The 27424-nt window shown below is 43.2% G+C and overlaps 1 pseudogene; it reads right to left on the bottom strand.

Moving 5' to 3' along the window:
• Positions 1-22274, bottom strand: part of LOC148140725 (DLA class II histocompatibility antigen, DR-1 beta chain-like) — a 98123-nt pseudogene extending 75849 nt beyond the window's left edge.
• Positions 22275-27424: the final 5150 nt, after the last annotated feature.

Raw genomic sequence — 27424 nt, 5'->3', positions numbered from 1 at the left:
GCAGGTCAGGCAGCATCGCAGGAGTAGGAGATAATCCTTTTGAAGGGATTATGCTCGAAACGTCCACTTTCCTGCTCCTCAGATGGTGCCTGACCTGCTGTGCTTTAACAGCGTCACACTTTCCGACTCACAATCTCCTACGCTCAAATGTATGAAATCCCAGGAAATCCGACCTCTCCTTATCATTCAAATCCTCCATTCCCAGCAACATCTGAGTAAATTTCTTCTGAACTCTCTACAGATTAATAGTATCCTCCATGTAACAGAGAAACCAGGACTAAATGCTGTCATCGAGAAAAGGCCTCACCAACGTCATGTACAACCTATCTTAATATCATAACAAATATACAACTGAAGGCAAGCATGCTGAATACCTTCTTAACCACTCTATACACATGTGATACAAACTTTCAAAGGATTATGTACCTGAATCCCGAGCTCTCTCTGTTCGAAAACAGGACCGAAGGCATTACTTTTAATTGCATGCGTTTAGCCTTTGTTTGTTTTTACCAAAATGCAACATCGCACTTATATCCAAATTAAAATTCATTTTGTTACTTTTCAGCCAATTGATCCAATTGATCAAGATCTCATATTAAACTTAAATATCCTTCTTCACTGTCCATTATACCACCAATTATGGTGTCATCCACAAATGTACTAATCACATCTTCTATATTCTTATTTAAATCATTTGTTTGAATGACAAATAAAAATGGACCCACGACTAATCCCTGTGGGACAGCATGGGTTACAGCATGAAATACGTCCCTCCGCGATCACTGTCTGTTTCCTGCCATTAAACCAATTTTGTATTAAATTGAAAAGCTCACCCTGAATTCCATGTGATGTAAGTCAATTAATTAGTCTACTGTGTGGAACATTTACTAAAGTTCAAGTAAACAATGTCTACGGCTCTGCCCTCATAAATGTTCTTGGTTACTTCCTCAAAAAACGGAGTCAAGTTTAAGAAACACGATTTCCCTCACATAAATGATGCTGACTATCCGTAACAATTCCTTCCTTCTCCAAGTGCATATAAATCATTTCTTTCAGAATCACTTCCAACAACTTACCGAGACAAGAAATTACCCTGAAGTCAGCAGTTGATATTTGCTGGTTCAGTGTTTAGGTTTGATGGCAGCATTTGTCTTTTCATGTTGAATTTCGTTTTGACTCTCATGATATATTTATTTTCAGTGACCATAAGTAACCTTAAGGCTGAATTCATAGTGAACATTTTAAAGATTTACGTCTTCTAATGAAGAGCAAGATGATATTGAAAGAACAAAAACAAGCAAATCACGGGTACATGCAATTACAGTGAAGTAAACAATCCGTATTTATTGGTTCAGTGTGTAATTTTGACAACTGTCTTTCTTTTTTAATGGTGAATTTCATTTTGAATCTCCATGACGTTTTCATTTTACTTCACTGATTTGATTTCAATTTTCTTTCAGAATTCGCTTTTTATTTTCGTCTGAGTGATTTCACCGAGTCACTGATTTCTGTAACTCTATTTTGATTCGGAAAAGTATGAGCTATCCTTAGTTCTTCAACCACCTCAATCTACAATCCAGTGATTTACTTTTTCTGATATACCTACATTCATTTGCACATTCATTCACTTTTTTTTATTTCACACGTAACGTTTCTCTGTTCCTTTGGTCAATTTACTGACACTTTTCTCTGCCATATCCAATTAGACAATAGCACCAATGTTGCTGGACACTGGTGAAAAGGAGAAGATATCTGCCTGGCATCAATGGCCGACGTCTGTCTCCTATGGCAGACATTTCTAGGTTGTCATAGTACTAAACACAATGAGGACTGGTGTGGTCAACCTCTTCAGACACAACAGGTAAACACTGACCAGATGACAAATTGATGTCTCTATTGTTCCCCAGGTGTTTACTTCCCAATCCTCAGACTGATTTCAGTCATCCATTGGGTTGACTGTGACCTTGTCACTATCCTGCAGAGGTATGAGTTCTGAGAACCTGACTGCGTCGGGCGGCCAACTAGCTGTGCCCCTGTCCCTGGTTTAATGTCAGAGACTGCTCTTGACGAACCTATCCAAAATGAACGTTGTCTCCCTTACCTCGACTGCTCATTGCTCCCTTTTGATGTTGAAATAATGGTTCTAGGATGTGCAAGATTTATGTACCTATTCATCAATGTGTACATGTAAAAGCTTTGATGAGTTTTATTTTGAATGAACTCAAATATTAAATTCTGAAGTCATAGTTTGCTTACTTGGCATTTTAAGACAGGTTTTTGAAGGAAGAGGGAGATGAAAGTGAAAGAAGAAGGAAATCTTGGACACATATATTTTCACTGGCCAGCCTTTGATATTTATTGGTCCAGTATTTAAGTTTGATGGCAGTGTTCCTCTTTTCACGGAGAATTTCGTTTTGACTGTCATGATGTTTTCTTTTAATTATTAGGATTCACTATAGATCATTTGAGTGATCTCGCCGAGTCACTCTGATTTCTGTATTTCTTATCTTGATTTGGAATTTTACCAGCTAAAAGTAGTTCTTCACATACCTTTGACTCCAATCCACTGACATCCTGTACCTCATATCCCTGCATTCTGTCACACATTCTTTCACCTATTTTATACGTCACTATATTTCACTATAAATTTTGGGTGCTCCTTTGTTGTATTTGCTGACACCCGTCTCTGCCATATCCAGCTACACAATAATAACATCAATGTTGCATGACACCTGTGAAAAGAAGCAATCGACGGCCTTGCATCAATGGCAGCAGTCTGCCCCCAAAGTCACACATTTCTTGGTTGTAATAATACTAATCACAATGAGTACTCACGTGGTCAGCTTCTTCAGACACCATGAACAAGCTGTGACCATACATCTAACTGATGTCTCAACAGTTTCCCAACTCATTACTCTCTACTCCATGTACTGGTTTCAGGCACCCACGAGGCTGACGGTGACCAGCTCACTGTCCTGCCGCGGTATGGATTCTGAGAACCTGACTGCCTCGGGTGGCCAACTAGCACGCCCCCTGCCGCTGGATTAATGTCAGAAACAGCTCTTGTCGAACCTGTCCTGAATGAACGTTGTCTCCATTAACTCTACTGTGGGTTTCCGCCTTTCGAGTTTGAGATAGTGATTCAAGGATGTGCAAGCTTTACATATCTATTCATAGATATGTTTTGGTGAAAGTTTTGTGACGTTCCACTTTGAATGACTAGAAGTATCTCAATGCTGAAGTCATAGTTTGCTGAGTTAGCATTTTAATGTTTCAGGATTTTGAAAGAAGAGCAAGATGATATTGACAGAACAAGGAAGTCATGGAGACATACAATTACACTGAAGAAAGCATATTTATGGATCCAATAATCAGGTTTGAGCACAGACTTCCTCTTTTCACGTTGAATTTCGTTTTCACTCTCATAATGTATTCATTTTACTTTTAGAAATCACTGTACATCATCTGAATGATCTCACCGAGTCACTCTGATTTCTGTACTTTTATTTTGATTCGGAAACGTAAGAAAGGTTCCTTAGTTCTTCACACACCACAATCTTCAATCCACTGATATCCTGTTCATCATATCCCTACATTCAGTCACACACTCAGTCAGTAAATTTTAATTCACATATAACTTCTATCTGTTCCTTTGTTCCATCTGCTGATACTAATATCTGCCGTATCCGACTAAATAATAACACCAGTGTTGCACGATACCCTGTGAATAGAACTACTGGTCGACCTTGCATCAATAGCTACAGTCTGCCCCCAGAGTCAGACATCTCTCAGTTGTAATAATGCTGGACACTATGAGACGGATGTGGCAACCCCCTTGAGAGACCTAAACAGACAGTGTGAGAAATGGGTGACCATATATCTGACTGATGTCTTTGCAGTTTCGCAGCTTTTTTCTCCCCACACCCCGGCCTGGTTTCAGTTACCTACTGGGCTGACAGTGACTCTCTCACTATCCTGAAGAGGTATGGATTCCGAGAACCAAACTGCCTCGTATGGCGAACTAACAGTGCCTCTGCCACTGGATTAATGTCAGAGATTGCTCTTGACTCCGCTTTTCTGAATGACCAAGTTGAGATAGTGCTTCTAGGGTGTGCCAGATTTTTGTGCATACACATAAGTGAACGCTTTGTTACGTTTCGTTTTCAGTAACCAAAATTCTCTTAAGCCTGAATTTATAATTTGCTTAGTTGGCATTTTAAAGTTTTACATCTTCTAAGGAAAAGCGAGATGATATCGAAAGAACAAGCAAATCATGGACAAATGTATTTGCACTGATGTCAGCAGTTGTTATTTATTAATCCAGAATTTAAGCTTGATGGCAGTCATTTTATTTTCATATTGAATTTCGTTTGGACTCTCATAATGAATTCACTTTTATTTTAGAACGCGCTTTCTTTCATCTGAGTGATTTCACCAAGTTGCTGTGATTTCTATACTTTTACTTTGATTCGGAAAGATATGAGTTATCCTTAGTGGTTTACATACCTCAAACTACAATCCAGTGATATACTGTTTCTGATGTTCCTACATTCATTCATACACTCATTCACTTATTTTTTTTAATTCACGAGTGACTTTTCCCTGCTCCTTTGATCCATTTGCTGACACTCATCTCTTCCACATTCCACTAGACGATAACACCAGTGTTACATGATACCTGTGAAAAGAAATAATCATCGGCCTTGCATCAGTGACAGCACTCTGCCCCCAAAGTCATACATTTCTTAGTTATGATAATGCTGAGCACAATGAGCACTGATGTGGTCACTCTTTTCAGACAACATGAGCGATAAGTGACCAGACATCTTATTGATTTCTCCATAGTTTTGCAGCTGCTTACTCCCCACTCCACGGACTGGTTTCAATCACCCACTGGGCTGACCGTGACCAGCTGACTGTCCTGCAGGGTTATGGATTCTGAGAAGCTGACTGCCTCGGGTGGCGAACAGACAGTGCCCTTTCCCCTGGATTAATGTCAGAGACTGCTGTTGCTAAACCTAATCTGAATGAACGTTGTCTCCCTGACCTTGAATTTGCGTTAGCCCTGTTGAACTTGAGATATTTCTTCCAGGATGTGCAAGATTTATATATCGATTTACAAATATGTTTACGTGGAAGCTTTGATAAATTTAATTTTGAATGACCTGAAGTATTTCAATGCTGAAGTCATAGTTTGCCTAGTTAGCAGTTTAAGCTTTCAGGATTTTGAAGTAAGAGCAAGACGATAATGAAAGACCAAGGAAATCATGGACACAAGTAATTTCACTGAATTCAGCAGTTGATACCTATTGGTCCAATATTCAAGTTTGATCTCCCACTTTCTCTTTTCACGCTGAATTTCGTTTTGACTCTCATGATGTTTTCATTTTACTTTTTGAATCACTATATTATTATCCGAGTGATCTCACCAAGTCACATTGATTCCTGTACTGCAAATTCGATTCGCTAAGGTACGAGTGCTCGTTAGTTCTTCACACACCACAAACTCCAATCCACTGATGTCCTATTCATCATATCTTTACATTGAATCACACACTCATTCTCTTATTTTTTAGTCGTATATAAAGTTTGCCTCCTACTTTGATCCATTTTCTGTTAATCATCTCTGCCATATCTAACTAAATAATAATACCAATGTTGCATGACACTGTGAAAAGCAGTAGTTGTTGGCCTTGGATCAAAGATAATGAGGACTGATGTGTTCAGTCTCTTCAGATACCATGAGTATAAATACTCACCGCTTTCCTTCCCGGCTGCCCCTCTAGTCGTCGTCACTTCCCCCTGGTGCTCCCGCTCTTTCTGTGAAGAGAGAGTGAAAGAGAAAAAAAAACACCGCTGCCCGCTACCGGTAAGCACTTTTAAAACCAAACGGTCTTACCTTCGCTGCTGCTCGCACTGGAAAATCTATCCAAGAATTCTCTGGGAAGCTAGGGAGGAGAGTTTGGAAACTTTGGCCTTTATCTTTGACCAATCATTGTCTACAGGTTCAGTACCAGAGAACTGAAGGATTGCAAATGTTGTGCCCTCGATCAAGAAAGGCAATAGAGATGACCCAGGTAATTAGAGACCAGTGAAACTTACGTCTGTTGTAGGAAAAGTTTTAGAAATGATTATAAGAGATAGGATTTATAATCATCTAGCGAGCAACAATTTTATTGGATTTAGTCAACATGGTTTCGTAAAGCGCAGGTCATGTCTCACAAATCTCACTGAGTTTTTTGAAAAGGTGATCAAGCATGTGGATGAGGTTAGGGCAGTTGACGCGGTGAACATGGACTTCAGTAAAGTCTTTGATAAGGTTCCACATGGTAGATTGCAGGAGAAAACGCAGAGGCATGGGATCGAAGATGGTTTAGCAGCTTGGATTAGAAACTGGCTTTCTGGAAGAAGGCAGCGAGTGGTGATTGATAGAAAATATTCAGCCTGGAGTCTGGTTGCTAGTGATGTGCCACAAAGATCGGTTTTGGGGCCACTGCTATTTGCCATTTTTATAAATGACTTCGACGCAGGCATAGGTGAATGGATTAGTAAGTTTGTAGATGACACTAAAGTCGGTGGAGTATAGACGGTGTGGGAGATGGTTGCAGGTTGCAGGGGGACTTGGATAAATTGCATAATCGGGCTGAGAGCTGGCAAATGGATCTCAATACAGATAAATGTGAGGTGATTCCCTTTGGGAAGAATAACAGGAAGGCAGAATGCTGTGCCAATGGAAAGATTCTTGGTAGTGTGGATTTGAAGAGGGATCTTGGAGTTTATGTACATAGATTCATGAAAGTTCCCACCCAGGTTTGTAGTGCTGTTAAGAATGCATACAGTGTGTTAAGATTTATTGGTAGAAAGATTGAATTCCGAAGCTGTAATATCATGCTGCAACTATACAAAACGCGAGTGCGGCCTCACTTGGAATATTGTGTCAAGGTATGGTGGCCCCCATTCCAGGGAGGATGTGGAAGCACAGGAAAAGTTGCAGAGGAGATTTACGTGGATGTTGCCTGGTCTGAAGGGAAGGTCTTACGAGGGAAGGCTGAGAGAATTGGGTATGTTCTCATTTGACAGAAGAAGACTAAGAGGGGTTTTGATAGAGACATACAAGATGTTCTCAGGTTTAGGTAGGGTCGACCGTGAAAGTCTTTTTCCTAGGAGGATGACGTCATCATGTACGATGAGTTATAACTACAAATTGATGGGTGATAAATTTAAGACAGATGACAGAGGCAGGTTCGTTACTCAGAGAATGGTATGGGCGTGGAATGTCCTGCCTACAATGTAGTTAACTCAGCCACATTAGGGACATTGATGATGATGGGACAATGTAGCGGGATGGCTTAGGTTAGTTCACAGGTTGGCACAACATCGAAGGTCTGTTCTGCGCTGTTATGTTCTATGTTCTCTGTGCAAGCACTTCAAAATGCATGTCATTGTCTGTAAAACACATTGGAACAGTCGCATGTTACAAATGGCAATTTTATAAATACTGGAACCTTGCTCCACTTCAAAAGCAATTTTGCAGGTTTTCCATTGCCTTTTGGCCTGCAAAAACATATTAGCAACTTTTTAATGGAGTACAATGTCCCAAGTGTTTCTGAGTTGTAAAAGAAAGTAAGCGTAAAAGGTTCTTCAGACTAAAAAGGCTTATATCTGCTGAGTTAACTGCTGTCTGTACAAATAACAATTAAATATTATAATTACCCTTGGTGTCTCTGCATAAAGGAGCAGGATATTTGTCAGGAAACACAGTCATGTCATAGTCCTTCGACTCCTGCTTGACCTACTGACGTCTCCTGTTCAAGATAATCTGGGCAATTGGATTGTTATTAATGGCTGTTCCCTGTGGACCTGTGTTACACAAAAGAAAAATGACATAAGATTCAGATATTTCAGTTGAATATATTCCCTCATCGACTAAGTTACACACTAAACTTTCAATCTTACTATTCCTTTTCAGACAATGAAATACATGCATAAATTGCTTGTTAAAGTCAAATCAAATCAGTTTTTTTACAATGTCATGAAGCTTTCTAATTTAACAATTTAGCATCGTTTGATTTGATATTTGTTGCTGTAATAGCAGACTCTTACTAAATTACCACAGCCACTTGAACTACCTAGTTGTGGAGACACGGGAGATTTTGTGATCTGAATTGTTCATGACAAGAAACCAAATTGTTAAAAGCACCCACAAAGCAGACTTTAATCTAAATGATTGTTTCGGGAGCAACCATCACAGCTTATTTGATATTTGATTGATTCCTCTGGAGAAATTCATTATATTGATTTCAATATTTCAGGAATGAAGTTTCATATGTTTGCCTGGCCAGCCTTCTCAATAATTTTCAATGTGTTTCATTGCCAATCATGCTATGTAAGTAGATGACATTGTACCAACGTTGTTGCACAAGGGTACAGATTTGTGCCAATATAACTACTGTAGATGAGTAATCTAGACATACGAGCCTATTGTTTGCGTGACACAAATTGAAATCCCAGAACAGCAGCTAAGGGTATATATGTTCAATTAATTAGTTAATTCAGAATTAAAAAAAGCTACCCAATAGCTGTGAAAACCTCGGAGAAATCTTACCTATTGCACAAATGCCCTTCAAAGTAAAAAATATCTGCTATCCTTATTTCGTCTAACCTACAGTGATCCAGAATCACGACAGTGTGGTTATCTCTTAACTGCCCACTGAAATAACTGGGAATCCAGGTACATATCAGGTGGACAGTTTTACTCCTATTAACATTTATGTTCTGATTTTGCACAAAACACTTTATAGGACAAACAGGAAGACAGCTAACAATCCGCAAACATGAACATCAATTAGCCACGAAACGACACGACCAGCTATCCTTAGTAGCCACACACGCAGACAACAAGCAACATGAATTCGACTGGGACAACACTACTATCATAGGGCAAGCCAGACAGAGAACAGCCAGGGAATTCCTAGAGGCATGGCATTCATCCACAAACTCCATCAACAAACACATCGACCTGGACCCAATATACCAACCACTACAGCGGACAGCTGAAACTGACAACCGGAAGCGGCAGGGACAGACCACTATAAACACCGGAGGAAACATCAAAGAAGCGCTTCGCAGGAGGCCCCCAAGCACTGATGATGTCGCCTAGCCAGGGGGCGAAACGTTTGCAACAAAAACTTCCAGCTCGGCGAACAGAACCACAACAACGAGCACCCGAGCTACAAATCTTCGCACAAACTGGGATGTATTTTGTTCAGATAATCACATGTTTGGATAATGTAATGCTCAGAAAATGCAGTTTACCTAAGCTACGAACCTTAAGATCTTTCGCAAAATCCAAAATTCGGATAATCGATGTTGCCCAGCCGTTTGGCCTAATATCGCAGTTCATTTAAGCTAGCTCATAGGTGTCCTAATTTAAGTTTACAATACTTAGCTTAGACCCACTCACCTCCTTTCCAAAATGAATGCAAAATTACGCATTATGATCATTGCTACTTGAAAATACTTTCACTCTGAAATCATTTATTAATGATGTTATGTTATGCAATGTCAATTCTCATATAAGCTGCTCTCTGGTCAGCTCCTGAACGTGCTGCTCTGACCAACTATTTTGAAACCATTCTGTTAGTTCGCCATCAGCGGAATTACTCCTGTTACCAATCCAATGTTTTTAGTTTATGTGTAGGGTAAAATGATCAATTCTTATTCCCATGCTTTTATCACAAGCGCTGAATATTTTGTCTTGTATATGTCTTCCCACATCATGGATACTGTTCAGGGACGTGTGGATCACTCCCATGTGAGTTGGTCTGCGAGCCTTAATCTTGCATCAGTGATAGTAAGGGTGGCAGGTGCATGCGAAAACCACCTGCTGATCCACCTCCGAAATACACTGCCCTGTCTGTGAAGTACATTGTCATTCTTTCACTCTGTCAAAATTCTGGACCACTATCTCTCCCAGCACTGTGGATGCACACCTACAACAAAAGTAATTTCTGGCATGCTCCACCGTACCTCTGATTTCAGCTGCAGGATGGAGATTACAGGCTCTTGTTGAACGCAGTTGCACACATGTTGATGACCCACTCGGTATTATCAATCCCCAACGTTTATACCCTTGCGATACTTGGTAATGGACGTTGAAGACCCCATGCAAAATACATTCTATACCCGTAAAGCACTGAATGCTTCTTCTTTGTGGTATTCAAAATGGAGATAAAATGACTTATCAGTTGAAAACAGGGTAGAGAGGGGGAAAGGTGGAAATCAGCAGGAGGTTTCCGTGCTCATGTTTGAGTCGAAGCCTTGAAATGTCAGCTGGTTCAAAGTAAAATTAGAGGAATCTCAGAACTCTCATGAACTCCTGACTGTACACCTTTGATCCTTCCTATCTTTTTGTATCTATTCTGCCAGTAGGAGAGAGATATTGATGGAGGACGCAGATTCATTGGCTTTCAGGTATGATTTATGACGAAGCCAGGTTGTTCCTTGACTTGACTGTTGGACAGCTCTCCCAATTATAGCACAATTCCCAGCTGACGCTTGGGAGGATATTGCAGGGTCACCTGAGCCAGGTACACTTTTGTTATTTCCATTTCCTAGATAGATTTTGAGTGATCCATACAACTTTATTCTTCCTCATTTTTAAAATCAATGACATACAAGGTCATTTCAAAAGGTACTTAACAAAGAGTTCATAACATTCCTGTGGATCTGGAGTCATGTTTAGGAGAAAATAAGTCAGGATGAAGGGCATTAGGAAATGAAATGGTTTTCCTCAACTCCTTGTCCTGCTTGTTCCATTATCATTATTAGTCTCTCCAATTTTATTCCAAATTTATGAGTGAATTACATTGAAATTCCTTTAGCATTGCGATGATATTCGAAATAATGCCTCCAGATCTTCAGTCTGAACCTCAGAATTTCATGAGCTGGTACCATTGGCACGATGTCAGCATTCCCAAATTCATAGAACACAATAGCATCATATGAATAATTTAGGACACTTATAGAGACTAATATGGACCTACATTGCTTTGATGATGAAACTCCCTTTCAGTGAAGTCTTCATTCCATTTATAACACTTGCTGGTTAAATCTAAATTACATGTTACATAATACAAATGAACAGATTTTCTTCTTTTTAGTCTAATGCACATATCTTTTGCGGGATGAGCATTCATACTTAACACATGTAAATGCTGTCCAAAAATGCTGTTTCTAACGTGCTAGGGTCTCTTTATATATTATAAATGAATGACTGTTGAAGTTTGTGCAAGTTGATGCAATTCATTGTATCTTTTTATGCACATTCTTTCCTTAAAGCATCCTTTTGTAATTTATGTCTTATTTGCAGTCTGCAATCTGGTGATTTTACATGGTGGGAAATCCACTTCTGACTGTTAGGTTTCATTACTGCTGCCACGGAGTTGGTGCTGGCTAATGATGTTTTCTTGCATTACATCATCCATAGTGAGCAAACTGTATCGCTGGGAGGTGTGAGGGCTGATTATTTTATCAAATGTATCCCCTTTTTCCATTGTGGGAACCTGGGCTCTGTAAGCCTGATCCAGTTACTGTGCAGACAGACCGAATATGTAGCAAGTGGGATTCTGTGTCCTATGAAACTGCAACATCATGATCTCGGCAAAAAGCTAAAGTAGAAAAGAAGACCAAATGCATAGCTAAATCATAAACAAAGTGCCCACATAGATTCATAGAATCATGGGGATGTTCTGGATGGAAACAGATCCTTTGGTCCAATCGGCCATGCTGACAAGCTAACTTCATCTAATCTAGTCCCTTTTGCCAACACTTGGCCCACATTCCCCTGAACCCTTCCTATTCATATGCCCATCCACATGCCTTTTAAATGTTGTAATTATACTAGCCTCCACCACTTCCTCTCGCAGCTCGTTCCATACCATCACCGCCCTTTGTGTAAAAACGGTGCCTCTTAGATCCCGTTTGATTTTTTTCCCTCTCGCCATAAAACTATGCCGTCTATGTATTGAGTCCCCCACCCCAGGGAAGATACTTTGTCTATTTATCCTATATATACCCCTCATGATACCTCAATGGTACCAGCTGATATCTATAACATCACCTCTCAGCCTCTGAGGATCCAGGGAAAACAGCCCCAGCCTCTTCCTGTAGCTCAAATCTTAAGAACCTGGAAACATCCTTGTAAAACTTTACTGAAGCCTTCCAAGTTTCACAACATCCTTCCAGTAGGAGGAAGGCCAGAATTGAACACAACATTTCAGAAGTGGCATAACCAATGTCCGATACAGCCGCAACATAACCTCCCAACTCTTGTACTCAATGCTCTGTCCAATAAAGGAAAGCATACCAAATGCCTTCTTCACTTCCTATCTATCTGTCTCTACTTGCAAGGAACTATGAACCTCCAATGTCTCTTCGTTCAGCAACACTCCCCAGGACTTTACCATTAAGTGTATACGTTCTACTCTGACTTGCCTTTCCAAAATATTGCAACTCACATTTATCTAAATTAAACTCCATCTGCCATTCCTCAGCCCATTAGCCCATCTGATCAATATCCCATTGAACTCTGAGGGAACCTTCTTCACTGTCCACGACACCTCCAATTTTGGTATCGTCTGCAAACGGACTAACTATACTTCCTATGTTCACATCCAAATCATTGATATTAATGATGAAAAGCAGGGGACCCAGCACCAACCGTTGTGATACACCAATGGTCACAGGCCTCCAGACTGAAAAGCAACTCAATGCTACGGCCCTCTGTCTTATACCTTTCCACGAGTTCTGTGTCCTCCCTCCGTACTCATTCACTGTTTTACACAAAAAGAATTCTTGATTTCACTTTTTCATATATAATGAAAAGTCACAAAGATCCCATATTAAAATAATGGTACAAACAATTTTATATTACTTTAATTCCTGCATTCGTTTTCTCATTTTTTTTTTGTGCTGCTCATGATATACTGCCAATAGGTCTAAATGAATGTGGAAACGCCAGACCTGGTGTGCCACATTGAATTAAACGGTGTATGCTCTGATTTGCAATAGGTATCTGCATGGGTAATGCTTGTGTGTTCATCGGAATAAAACTTCGTTTCAAAGTGATTTCCAAAATACGACGAGTGGGAAACATAGAGTCATATTGCATGGAGCAGTCTCTTCAGTCCATGCTGAACATAATCTCAAACTAAACTCGTCCCACCTGTGTGCTCCTGGCCAATTTCGCTCAAAACCGTACCTATTCATATATCCATCTAAATGTCGTTCAAACATTCTAACAGTACCCACAGCCACCACTTCCTCAACAAGTTCATTCCACATGTAAACCAACATCTGTGTAAAAGAAAAAGTCTTTTATGTCAAAAAGAAATCCTGAAATAAAAGATTTGCGGTTGTAGGATTCTAATAGTTCATGGAAACATTTCTCAGCAGTTCTTTGGAAACTATTTCATTTAGGGGTAAAAATTGCCAACATTTCAAGGTTTGCTTTTATGAAAGCAAACACAATACAAATGTTCATGAACATTTTTCTCTCAATATGTAAGATCCACAATTCGATTTTCAACCTCTACACAGCACTGAAATAGCCCAGAATGACCAGTAACAGACAACATCCTTTGACTTCAGCCCTGCTGTATTATCCAGCCCTTTCCACTCGCATTACAGCATTTGACAATACTCCAACACACCATCCTCTTCTCTGTGGTCCAGTTTGGTGGGATGATCACTGACTTGTTCTTGGAACAGCAGCATTACTATAAAGATTACAATTTTAAAACCTTCTTACAAAAGTGCTGATTGGCTATTTCACAAGATTATGCCCAGAAATAAACTGTTATGCAGGGTTTTAATACTTTATCCGATCACATTGCTAATTATGAGGAACTAGTTACATTGTTCAAACCAGTCTTATGGATTGTGGCATAAATAAATAAAGTTGGACTTTTAGACCTGCCAAATATACTGTAATAATCATTTCCTTGCAGGTTCAAACGTTGGCTGTTTTTGGTTTGCGTTGGTCTTCAATTTAACAGGATCAAAATTACTCTCGCTCAACAAATATGTCAGGTTTTCACATTTGTCATGGGGAGAACACTGTACTTTTATTAAAATGATCAACATCAACTCTTGATGTTGAGACGTAGAGAGAGATGGAGAATGGGAGGGACTGAGAGAGAATGTGGGTAGGGTAGAGAGAGAGAGAGACAGAGGGGTTAAAGAGAGTGGGAAGGTGTAGAGAGAGAATGGGAGGGCTGTAGAGGGACAGTGTGGGAGGGGTAGAGAGACAGTGTGTGGTGGAGAGTGAGAGAGAGAGTCGGAATGTGGTGGGGGGAGAGAGAGAGACAGATTTGGAAGGCGCAAAGAGAGAGAGAGAGAATGATGGGTAGTAGTGAGAGAGAGCGAAAGAGCGTGGTTTTGGGGTAGAGAGACTGAGAGAAATTGCTAGGGCTTAGAGAAGTAGAGCGTGGGAGGGAGATAGAGAGCGAGCGAGAAGGAGAGGGATGGAGGCAGAGAGAGAGAGTGTGGGGAGAGGGAGAGAGTGGGTGGGGAGAGAGTGTGATTCGGAGGGGGTTAGGGAGAGAGTGTGTAGTGGGGGTAGAGACAGAATGAGAGGGATGCAGTGAGAGAGACTAGGAGGGGGAGAGAGCGATGACAGAGGGATGAGGGAGAGTGGGAGTGGGCAAGAGAGAGAGTTCGAGGTGCGGAGACAGAGTTGGGGAGCAGGAGATAAAGAGTGAGGCGTAAGAGAGAGAGAAATTGGCAGCATGTAGTCAGAGAGCGTCGAGTGCGAGAGAGACAGAGAGAGAGAGAAAGAGTGTATTTGGGGGTAGAGAGAAATAAAATTGGAGTAGGTAGAGAGAGAGTGTGGGGCGGCTGGTAGTAAGAGAGGGTGAAAAAGGGAGGGAGGGTTCAGAGAGAGAGAAAGTGAGAGTGGACATCGTACAGAGAGAGAAAGTGACGGTGTCAGAGAGAGAGAGTGAGGGGATTAGAGAGACAGAGAGAGTGGGAGGGTCGTAGAGAGAGTGGGAGAGAGCTACGGATGTTGAGAGGGAGTGGGAGGTGGTAGAGGGAGATTGGGGGAAGACAGAAATTGGGAGGGGTTACTGAGAGATTGGGAGGGGCCGAAGAGAGGAAGAGGGTGGGAGGAGGATATAAAGAGAGTATGGGGGGAGACAGTGGGGTGGAGGTTAGAGAAAGACAGTTGGAGTTGGGTAGAGGGAGAGAGAGAGAGAGAGAGAGAGAGAGAGCCAGCATGGGACTGGTGAGATCGAGAGAGAGAGTGGACGGAGGAGAGAACGAGAGAGTGGGTAGAGAGAGGGGGATATAGAGAGTGTGAAAGAGACAGGGGAGGAGCTAGAAAGAGAGAATGAGACATTTAGAGGTGTACGGAGACTGAGAAAGTAAGAGGGAATGGTACAGAGAAAGAGAGAGCGGGAGAGGGTGGGAGGGATATGGAGAGTGAAAATTGATGCCGTGTAGAGAGAGAGATGGAGGGGAGGGGAGAGAGCGAGGGAGCGGGGCAGAGAGAGAGGAAAAGTAGGAATGGCAGAGAGAGTGGCGGCTGTAGAGAAAGTGGGAGGGGTGTCGAGAGAGAGAGAATAGAAGCGTGGATTGAGTGGAAGGGGAGGAGAGAGAAAATCACAGGGTAGTAGAGAGAAAAAAGCAAGAGACAAGGTAGGAGTATTATAGAGATGGAGATTAGGAGGTTGTAAAGAGAGAGCGAGAGAATGGGATGGGGTACAAACAGCGTGTGGAAGAGACATACAGGCTGGAATGGAGTAGAGAGAGTGAGTGTGGGAGTGGGTGTCGAGGGAGAGAGAGATGCGAAAGAGAGAGAGTGAGAGAAAGTGAGGGGTGTGAGAGAGAAAATGGGATGGGATGGGCGAGAGTGGGTGGGGAGAGAGTGAGAAAGTGTGTAGTAGGGGCTTAGAAAGTGGGAAGCGTGTAGAAATTGAGATACAAAGAGGGGAAAAGAGAGAGAGATTGGGAGAGGGAAGAGAGAAAGTGGGAGTGAGAGAACAGAGTGAGAGAGAGTGGGAGGGGTGGTGAGTGCGTGGGAGTGGAGTAGAGAGAGTGTGGGAAAGGTTATAGAGAGAGAGATTGGGAGGCCGGCAGAGGGAGCGAGGGAGAGATGGGATAGGGAGGGAGAGAATAGGAAGTGTTTCGACAGCAAGAATAGGAGGGAGGCATAGAGAGAGAATGGGAAAGGAGCATAGAGAGAGAATGAGAGGGAAGTAGAGAGTGAAAGAGAGAGAGTGTGAGCACTGTAGAGATAGAGAGCTTTGAGGGACTAGAAAGAGATTGAGAGGGGGTGGGAGGGAATGGAGAGAGAGTGAGCGGGGAAAAGAAAGAGAGTGGGAGAGGGTACAGCGAGAGTTTGGAGGGGCCAGAGAAAGTGGGGAGAGAGAGTGAGTGATACTGGGGGGGGGGGGGGGGAGGGATAGAGAGAGAGCGTGTGTGGGAGTGGGTGTCAAGAGAGGAGTCGAGAAACATTGGGGAGAGAGAGTGAGAGAGTGTGGCAGCAGCAGAACGAGAGTGAGTGGGAGGGCGTAGACAGAGAGGGGGCAAGAGAGAGAGAGAAATGATGTATTTGGGAGTAGAAAGAGACAAATTAGAGCGGGTACAGAGAGCGATTGATGGGTTGGTAGGGAGAGGGTGAAAGAGAGTGGGAGGGGGTAGATTGAGAGAAAGCGAGAGTGGGAGGATTGCAGAGAGAGAAAGAGAGAGAGAGAGACGCTGTCCGAGAGAGAGAAAAAGAGGGAGAGAATGTGGGAGGGGTTTAGAGAAACAGAGGGAGAGGGGGGAATTAGAGAGAGAGAGAGAGAGGGAGGGATGCAGAGACAGAGTGGGTCGGTGTAGAGAGAGACAGTGGGGAGAGATGGAGGGTCGGATGGGGTAGAGAGAGATAGGGAGGGGGCGAAAAGAGAAATAAGCTGGCAGGTGGGTAGAGGGAGAATGTGCGGGAATGTGGGGGGAGAGTGAGTGAGAAAGAGAGCAGGAGCTGGGGAGGGAGAGAGAATGGGGAGGAGAGAGAGAAAAAGTAAAAGGTGAGTAGACAGAGAGTGGGAGGGGATAGATTGAGATTGGGTGAGGGTAGAGAGAGATGGAATGGAGGGAAGGTAGCGTAGAGAGACAGTAGGAGCAGGTGGAGAGAGAATTTGAGGGTGTTCGAGAGAGAGAGTGGGAGGGGAGTAGAGAGAAAATTGACGACAGAGAGAGATTGGGACTGGAAGAGTGTGAGTGATAGGGTGCAGAGAGGAGATGAATAGAGAAAGATGGTGGGACGTGGGTAAAGCAAGAGTGTTTTGTGCGACAAAGAGTGGGGTGGCAGAGAGAGTGAGAGTGAATTGGAGTAGGGTAGAGAGAGGGAGAGAGAGCGTGTATCAGAGTGGGGATGTCAAGAGAGAGAGTTAGGCAGGAGCAAGAGAGTGATTAGAGGGAGAGCAGGGTAAAGAGAAAGCAAAAGAGAGTATGATGTTTGCAGTGAGAGATCGAAAGAGGGGGGGCAGAGAGAAAGGGAGAGAGTGGGGGAGGGATATTGAGAGAGAGATTTGGAAGTTTACAGTGAAAGAGAGACAATGAGAGGGAAGGTGGAGAATGGGAGCGGGTTAGAGAGTGAGAGTGGGAGGTGTGGAGACGGGTAGAGAAAGAGATGGACATTGGGAAGGGGCAAAGAGAGAGACTGGGGTGGTAGAGAGTGGAAGGGATGGCGAGAGAGTATAGGAGGGAGATAAGAGAGGGACAGAGAGTGGGAGTGGTGCAGAGAGAGCAGGTAGAGAGACAGCGAAAGGGAGAGTGGGAAGAAGTGGTGACAGAAAAATAGTGGGAGGTGTGCAGATAGAGAGAGGCAGAGAGGGAGGGGCAGAGGGGGAGAGAGTGTGGGACGGGGTAGAGAGATAAAGGGGAGGGAGGATAGAGAGTGAGAGAGTGAGAGGGAGGTTGCAGAGAGAGGGTGAGAGGATGTAGCGAGAGAGATAGTGAAATAATGTGTTTGGGGATAGAGAGAGACAGAATTAGAAGGGGTAAGACAGTGTGCAGAAGGGCATAGTAAGAGAGAGAGAGGGCGTCAGAGAGAGACACACACAGAGACAGGGAGAGAACATGGGAAGTGAATGAAGAGAGAGAGGGTGGTAGAGGAAGAGATGGAGAACGTGAGGAGGGGAGAGACTGGGGGAGTGTGAGGGGGGCAGAGAGACAGAGAGAGTGGGACCAGCAGAGAGAGAGAGAGGTAGGAGAGTGGTCGAGAGAGGCAATGGGAGGGAGGGAGAGAAAGACAATGGGAGGGGTGTAGACATGGAGAATGGAAGGGCGGAGAGGGAGAGAGTGGGGCGTCGAGAGAGGGGGGTGTAGAGAGAGTGGGAGAGGGAGATGAGAGGAAGAGTAGTAGGTGGCGGGAGAGACAGAGAGAGTGGGGGCAGAGAGAGTGTGGAACAGGAGAAAGTGTGTGTAGAGAGAGATTGTCAGAGTGAGTGGGTGTAGAGTGAGAAACAGAATTGGACTGGTAGAGAGTGTGTGGGGTGTGGTAGTTAGAGACGGTGAAAAAGAGTGGGTGCAGAAAGTGAGAGAGAGAGATTGCGAGGGCGGAGAGAGAATGGGAAGACGAGAGAGACAGTGGAAGGGGTAGAGAGAATATGGGAGTAAGAGAGAGAGAGTGAGGCGAGAGAGAGCATAAGAGAGGATGGGAGGTTTTAGAGAGATTGTGGGGGGAGAGGGAGAGAGCAAGAGAGAGCGGGAGTGGGGGGTAGAGAGAGGGATGGTGTAGTGAGAGAGGGAGAGTGTGTGCTTGGGCATAGAGAGAGACACTGGGAAGGGGTAGAGAGAGAATAGGGGTGTAGAGGGTAACGGCTAAAGAGTGTGGGAGGGTGCAGATCGAGAGAGACTGGGACAACTGCAGAGAGAGAGAGGGAGAGAGAGTCTGGGAGGGCTTGAGAGAGAGTGAGAGGTTGTAGATGAAAAGGAAGACAGACAGTGTGGAAGGTGTGTGTAGAGAGACGGAGAGAGAGAGTGAGAGTGTGAGGGGTGGGGAATGAATGGGATGGGGTGGAGAGTGAGAGAAGAGTGGGAGGGAGTAGAGAGAAATTAGGAGGGGTAGAGACGGACAGTGGGTGGTGAGAAAGAGAGTGGGACGGAGAGACAGAGTAGGAGGGGTGGAGGGAGAGTGGGAGGGGGTAAAGTGAGATTGTCGTCGGGAAGGAGAGAGAGTGTGGGGGTTAGAGCGAAAGTGGGAATAGGATAAAGAGTGCGTGGAGGATAGAGAGAGTGGGCTGGAGTGAGAGAGTGGGAGGGGAGGAGAGAGAGATTTGCTGGGAGGGAGAGATAGTGTGAGGGCTGGAGAGAAGGATTGGGGAAGAGAGTGTGGCAGTGAGGTAGAGAGAGAAGGAGAGTGGGAGGAGTTGGAGAAAGAGTGTTTTGAAAGAGAGTGTGTGACGGTGGTCGAAAGAGACAGAGTAGGATGTTAGCGAGAGAATGGGAGGGGTATTGAGAGCATGTGGAAGGGATTTTGAGATAGAGAGAATGTGATGGGATAGAGAGAGAGTGGGAATAGAAAGAGAGAATTGGATGGGAATAGAGAGACAGAGTGCGTGGGGGTAGAAAGAGAGTGGGGTGGAAGGAGAGATAGAGAGGTTGGATGGACGTAGATAGAGAGTGGGAGGTGGTTGGAGAGTATGTGGGAAAGGGTTAGAGAGAGAGTGGGAGGGGAGAAACAGAGAATGGGTGGGAAATGAAAGAGTGGGAGGAGGGTAGAGAAAGGAATTTAGAGAGTGCAGTAGTCAGGTAGAGCGAGTGGGTGAAGAGAAATTATGGGAGGGGCAATGATAGAGGGGAAAAGACAGCTATCATTAATATAATCTATACCTCTCGTTGTTTTATGAACTTTTGTATGGTCATCTCTCAAACTCCTATGTTCGAGTGAAAAAAAATGCCAGACGATCTCGCCTTTGCTTACAATTAAAACCTTTCATAATTGGCAACATTGTGGTAAATCTCTTCTAAATCCTCTCCACCTTAACAATATCCCTCCTATAACTTGGAGACTTGTACCCCAGAAGACACCTCATCAATGTCTTGTACAAACTCATCATGATTTCCCAACTCCAATACATAAAGGACTGAGCAATGAAGGCAAACGTGTCAAACGCCTTTTTAACCACCCTGCTAACATGTGGAGGAAACGTCCAAGAATTATGTCCCTGCCACTCTCGGTCGCTCTATTCTACAACATGACCCAAATCCCTACCATTATTTGTATAAGTGCTACCCTTGTTTTACCAAAATGCAATATCTCGCATTCATCCAGTTTAAACTCATTTTGCCATTTTCTAGCCCATTGACTGATTTCATCAAGATCCATTTGTAATTGTAGATAACCTTATACACTGGCGTGGTTTGTGAGTGGAATCAAATTCCTGAGGAAGTGGTTGTTGGATGCACAATCACCACCTTCTTCACTGTCTATGCCAACAATGTTGGTGTTGTCCACAAACTTACCAACGATGTCTTCTATTTTCTCATCCAAATCATTAATATAAATAGCAAACAAAAGAGGACCCAAAAAGCCACCCTGTGTAACACCCCTGGTGATAGGCCTCAAGTCTGAAAAAACATTCTTGAAGGTATTTAACAAATCCATCACTATCAAAATCATTAACATTATGATCGCCTCAGCCAATGTTTAGAAAATTGAAATTACCTACTATTACACACTTATTGTCCTCATACATACATCTGAGATCTTTCTCCATATTTGTTCCTCAGTTTCTCTTTGACTATTGGGCGGCCTCCAGTGCCATCAAGGCGATTATTCCTGTTTTATTTCTCATTTCAATCCATAAAGTTTCACGAGATGATTTGTTTAGAAACATTTTCTGTAGTTATAGCAGTAACGTTTTCATCAATAACATGAGTCGTCCTCCTGTTTTCCCTCCCTTGCTATCCCTCCGACGTCGCCCTCAAACTTCCAAACTCCATCGAACACAGTCCCAGAGTCCTCAACTGCTATTTTTATGACAAGCCCTTCAGCCTGCGAGCATTCCTGTAATTCTAATCTGGACTCCTTCCAACGCAAGCATATCCTTCCTTAGATGCACAGCTGGAAACTGCTCACAATATTCCAAATGCAGTCTGACCTGAGCTGAACCAGCTTCACCTTGCAGATCTGATCTTGTATTATTGCACCCTTGAATTACTGTTAAAATGGCATTTGCTTTCCTATCCATCAACTGAACCTGCATGCTAACCTTAAGAAAATTCCTGAACAAGGTCTCCCAAAGCCCCTGTGCACTTCAGACTTTTGAAGCCTTTCTCCATTTAGTTAATGGTCTACGCCTGTATTCTTCTGACAAAATCCATAACGTCACACTTTCACACACTGTGTTCCATCTGCCACTTCTTTGTCCACTCTCCTACCCTTCCAAGTCCTTCTGCAGCCTCCCAACTTCCTCAGCTCTACCTGTCCATCGACCTATTTTTGTGCCATCTGCAAACGTGGCAACACGTTTATTCTCCAGATTGTTAATGCACAACATAAATAGTTGTGGTTGCAACACTGACCCCATGGAACTCATCAGGTGACCGCCTGCTATCCTGCAAAAGACCCCTTTATCCTGACTCTCTGCCGTCTGCCACTCTATACCTTACCACTTACACCATGGTCTCATCTTATTTCGCAGCCTGCTATGCAGTGCCTTGACAAAGGCATTCTGGGAATCCAAATAGAGCATGTCCACTGGCCCTCCTTTGTCTAACTTGCTTGTTACATTCACAAAGAAATCTAACAGATTTGTCAGACATGACCTTCCCTTGATGCAGTCATGCAGACTCTGCCCTATTTTACTATGTGTTGCCAAGTACTCTGTCATCTCATTCTTTCTAAAGGACTCCACAGTCTTCCCAAGAACCGAGGTTAGCATCCCCTGTCTATAGCTCCCACCCTTTGGCTCCCTCCTTCTTAAACAAGGGGTGTTTCATTAGCAATTTTCCAGTCATCTCGGACCCTCCCTGATGTCTGAAAATCACCACCTCTACAGCCTCCTCATCTTCAGAAATCTGGCGTGTGGTCCATCCAGCCTCGGTGATATATTTACCTTTTGACCGTTCAGCTTCCCCAGCACCTTCTCCTCAGTGTCGGCCAGTGCCCTCACCACAGCCTGATGTCTCTCTTGATGTTCTGATGCGCTGCTGAAGTATTTCACTGTGAAAACTGATGCAAAGTACATACTCAGTTCCTCCTCCATTTCTTTGTTCATCATTACTACTTCTGCAGCCGCATTTTCTTGCAGTCAAAGCTCCACTCTAGCCTATCTATAAGCTATTAGATATTAAAAAAATCTCTTGTGTTCTTCTTTTTTATTGATAGCTCGCCTACTCTAACGTTTCATCTTATTCCTTCGTATTGCTTTTTCAGTTAGCTTCTGCTGTTTCTTCAAGCCTTCAGAATCCTCTGGCTCCCACTAATCTTCACCACACTGTGGTGAATGAAATAGCTATAGATGAAGGTATTAAAAGGAATATTAGCTAATCTGCTGATGGCACAAAGCTGGATGGCAGTGTCAAATGTGAGGAGGATGTTTGAAGAATACAGGGAGACCTGGACAGGCTAGGTGAGTGGACGGATGCATGGCAGATGCAGGTTAATGTGGATAAATGTGTGGTTATCCACTTTGGTGGCAAGAACAGGAAGGCAGATTGCTACCTAAATGGAGTCAAGTTAGGCAAAGGGGCAGTACAACGAGATCTAGGTGTTCTTGTACATCAGTCAATGAAAGCAAGCATGCAGGTACAGCAGGCAGTGAAGAAAGCTAATAGCATGCTTGCCTTCATAACAAGAGGAATTGAATATAAAAGCAAAGAGGTCCTTCTGCATCTGTACAGGACCCTGGTGAGACCGCACCTGGAAAATTGTGCGCAGTTTTGGGCTCCAAATTTGAGGAAAGACATTCTGGCTATTGAAGGAATGCAGCGTAGGTTCACGCGGTCAATTCCCGGAATGACTAGACTATCTTATGCTAAAAGATTGGAGCGACTGGGCTTGCACACGCTTGAGTTTAGAAGGCTGAGAGGGGATCTGATTGAGACACATAAGATTATTAAAGGATTGGACACTCTGGAGGCAGGAAGCATGTTTCCGCTGATGGGTGAGTCCCGAACCAGAGAACACAGTTTAAAAATAAGAGGTAGGCCAATTAGAACAGAGTTGAGGAGGAACTTCTTCACCCAGAGAGTGGTGGGTGTATGGAATGCTCTTCCCCAGAAGGCTGTGGAGGCCAAGTCTCTAGATACTTTCAAGAAAAAGTTGGATCGACCTCTTAAGGATAGTGGAATCAAGGGTTCTGGGCATAAGGCAGGAACAAATACTGATTCAGGATGATCAGCCATGATAATAATGAAGGTGGTGCTAGCTTGAAGGGTAGAATGACCTACTCCTGCACCTATTGTCTATTGTCTATTGTATGCTTTTCCTTTTGCTTTACTGCTCTTCCTGACATTGCTTGGCAGCCATGGTTGCCTCACCCTCCCCTTAGTATGTTTCTTCTTCCTTTGGATGAATTTCTGCCCTGTCTCCCGATTTATCCCAGAAACTCCTGACATTGCTGCCATTGTCTTCCTCGCTAGGGTCCCCACTTCTAATCAACTCTGGCCAGCTTCACGAACGTGTCTTTGTTGTAACATTTTCTCAACTTTAATACTTGTCGATCTGTTTCAATTTTCTCCCTCTCGAACTGCAGGGAGAACGCTATTATATTATGATCACTGTCCCCGATGATTCCTTCATCTTGAGCCCCCTAATCAAAACTGCATTCTCACATATCACTAGATCTAGAATTCCATGTTTCTTCGTGAGTTCTACCCCAGTCAGCTCGAAACAAATATCAGACACATTCCACATAATCATTTTGTTGAGATCCGTTGCCAAGCTGGTTTTCCCAGTTCAGGTGCACATTGAAACCCTTCCCCGCCAACCATAGTTATTGCAATAGTGCCTTTCTAACATGGCATCACTAACTTCTGATTTATTTTCTTCCCCACATCCTGATGACTGATAGGAGGTTTGTACACAAGTTCCATCGTTTTCCCTTTCCTGTGCTTCTGCCTGTCTTTCATACAACATGTCTCCTTGGGTATTTAGTTTCCAGCCCTGATCCCCTTGCAGCCATGTCTCTGTGACACCCAGAATAACATACCTGTCAATTTCAATCTGTGCTACAAGCTCATTTCCCTTGATTTATGTACTGGGTGTATTTAAATACAACACCATCAGTCCTGTCCCTTTCCTCATAGTTGTCCCTTATCTGCTTTGCCTGAAGTGAGATTCTTGACCCTTTCCATATTTTCTGCCCCGTTGTTTGTTGTGGTAACTTTAACCTGTGCTGAGCCCTCCCTCTAGTTTAAGATTTTCCATAACTTTCCATACAACTGAAACCAGTCCCGATTCTGGCAACAGAAAAAAAGTGTATTCAGTTATAAATACATTTCCCTTTTCTGCTCCCTCTGCCACAGTGCTATAGTCAGCTTGCTCTCCTGCCTACAGCCTTCACTCTCGTCCACTCAGAGACCAAGAATCTCAAATTTGTTCGACAAACTGAAGGGCTGAGCCTTCAGCACTACCCTCTGTTTCCCTCTAACTGCCTCACTTATGCTCTCACCCTTCTGTCTCTGAATATTGACCGAATTTTAGGTAGTTAATCTAAAGAGTGTGACTGCCTACTGAAACAGAGTGTCAAGGTAAATCATTCTGCAAACCCTGATGTGTGGCTGTCTTCGGACCTCAGGCTCCAGCTCATCAATCTGAGCCAGAGTGCATCGAGCAACTAACACTTGCTGCGAATTTATTCACTATGGCCCACAATCAGGTCCACACACTGTTGTTACAACACTTCGCCAGGCCCAGCAACTCTACTTTAATTCCTAACTTAAGTTGATTTTTTAAAAATGATACTTAGAAACGTCCGCCATTGTTGGGGGGAATAATTGAGCATGCTCAAGAGGATACAGGAGGATGTAGACAGACTGGAGATTTGGGCAGAAAAGTGGCAGATGGATTTCAATCCAGACACATGTGACGTGATGCATTTAGGCAAGTCTAATTCTAAAGCGAATTATACAATGAATGGAAGAGTCTTGGGAAAACTTGATCGGCAGAGCGATGTGGGAGTGCAGATCCATTTACCCTGAAGATTGCTGCACAGGTGGATTGAATGGTCAAGAAGACATATAGTATGCTTGCCTTCATTGGACGGAGTATTGAGTATACGAGCTGGCAAGTCATGTTTAAATTGTACAAGGTATTGGTTCGGCCGCATTTAGAATACTGTGTACAGTTCTGGGCGTCACATTACCAAAAGGATGTGGACGCTATAGAGAGGGTGCAGAAAAGGTTTACGAGGATGTTGCCTGGTGTGGAAGGTGCTAATATTGAAGAGAGTTTTGTGTAGGTTAGGTTTATTTTCACTAGAAAAAAGGAGATTGAGGGGGGACCTAATTGAGGTTTACAAAATTATGAAAGGGAAAGACAGCTTGGATAGAGACAAGCTTTTTCCCATGGTGAAGGATTCAATAACAAGAGGTCATGCTTTCAAGGTGAGAAGTGGAAATCTTTAGGGGACAAATGCGGCAAGTTCTTCACAAAGAGGGCGGTGGGCGTTTGGGAAGCGTTGCCAGCAGAGGTGGTAGAGGCAGGCACGTTAGATTCATTTAAGGTTCGTCTGGATAGATGCATGAGTAGGTGGGGAGCAGAGGGATACAAATGCTTAGGAATTGACCGACAGGTTTAGACAGTACACTTGGATTGGCTCAGGCTTGGAGGGCCGAAGGGACTGTTCCTGGGCTGTAAACTTTCTTTGTTCTTTGTTCTGGATTATTGTCTAGGCCTCATAATTACTAATCCAGTTGCTTAATCGCTACAGCTCCCTTTTACATAAATGTAATCTCTTGATATGTTAGGAGCAGTTTGAAATGCTTCACAAAAAAACTACATTGGTTATGTTGTAGTCAACATTACTTTTTACATAATATCACAGCCAAGTTGTTTGTAACATATTTTAATATTTTTGTTGGATTTCTTTGAAGTATAAATGTTAGCCGCAGAAAGAGCAGAGAGTTCCGTAATTTTCCTTCAAAAGAGCCATTGAATCTGATGTCTATCGAAGCAGGCAGTTTAAGTCTTGTGCAATACAATTTTCTTTTAACTGTAACTGGGCCGTTTGGGTGACATTTTGAACCAAGGCTCGATCTGGTTTTGAGATAGGCATACAAAGAATCCCATGGTACTGTTTCGAATGTCCTTGGTATAATGTAAGTACTGACCACATTAGTTATCCCTTGGCTAAGACCATTATTTAAAGAAAGTAATAGTTTATCCTGTCACTATCTCATAGTTTTGCATTTCAACTATAAATACATTGAATTACTTATAAAGTGCATTGGAATTTCTTGAGTTTGAAAGTGCTATCTAATGGCAGGTGTGTCTCTGTTGTTGCAAAAGACAGCACGTGAAAGAATTTGCAGAATTTAGGAAATAAGCTCTACCTTCCAAGATGTAAAGGAGTTTTCCTCTCGATGTGAACCAGTGGGTTAAAGTTACTCAGTTGTCTCTAAGTTGCATACTAGGATGCTGCAGTAGCAGAAATGTGTAGTTATTCATAAATAAAGCCTGAAGTTTTACAAATACAATCGTAATCGAAAATGGTGGCGCTGGAAAAGCACAGCTGGTCAGGCAGCATCCGAGGAGCAGCAGAGTCAACGTTTCAGATAGAAGCCCTTCATCAAGAACATAACGAAGAACTGATGCCCGAATTCTTCATGCCCTCGATGCTGCCTGACCTGCTGTCTTTTCCAGCACCACCCTTTTCGACTCAATTTGTATAAGACATTTAAGGAAACGAAATATTGTTCGTCCACTTTAGAATCAAACTTTCAAACAATAAAAAAAAACTATGAGCCTTAATCACAGACTGAAGCAAGTCCCCTAATGTTAAATAAGTTGTTTGAGCTACAGCAAATATTTTGATTTTTTTTTAGTCTTTAGCTAGAACTTACTCCAATAACAATAACGCTCACTACTTAAACAGAATGGATCATGGTGCCAGTAAAAGTCTTTCAGTTTAGGCTTTTGTAAAACTCTATTTATTTCATCACATACAGCTGTACATAGTAATCTGATATTGACTAGGTCCTCAATTTAGTTACAAAGTTAAGAGACAGTATTGGTGGAGCCATCGGCTCGGGTGGGCGGGGTGTCTGCTGACGTCAGTGATCGGGCGGGGGCGGTGCTGGGTGCTGGGTGGCCTTCACAAAGAGTGAAACGGCGAGGCGCAGTAGGCCTCTGCGGTGGGTACTTTGCGATGTTTTCGAATTTCCAGCCTATTTTTCCCGGGAAAGACAGTCCAAACACGTCGTCAGG

Source organism: Chiloscyllium plagiosum, unplaced genomic scaffold (assembly GCF_037043375.1).
Source record: "Chiloscyllium plagiosum isolate Xiang-an unplaced genomic scaffold, Cpla_swu_hap1 HiC_scaffold_35, whole genome shotgun sequence".
In the NCBI taxonomy this organism is placed as follows: domain Eukaryota; kingdom Metazoa; phylum Chordata; class Chondrichthyes; order Orectolobiformes; family Hemiscylliidae; genus Chiloscyllium; species Chiloscyllium plagiosum.
This window is presented reverse-complemented; position numbering and strand designations above follow the sequence as displayed.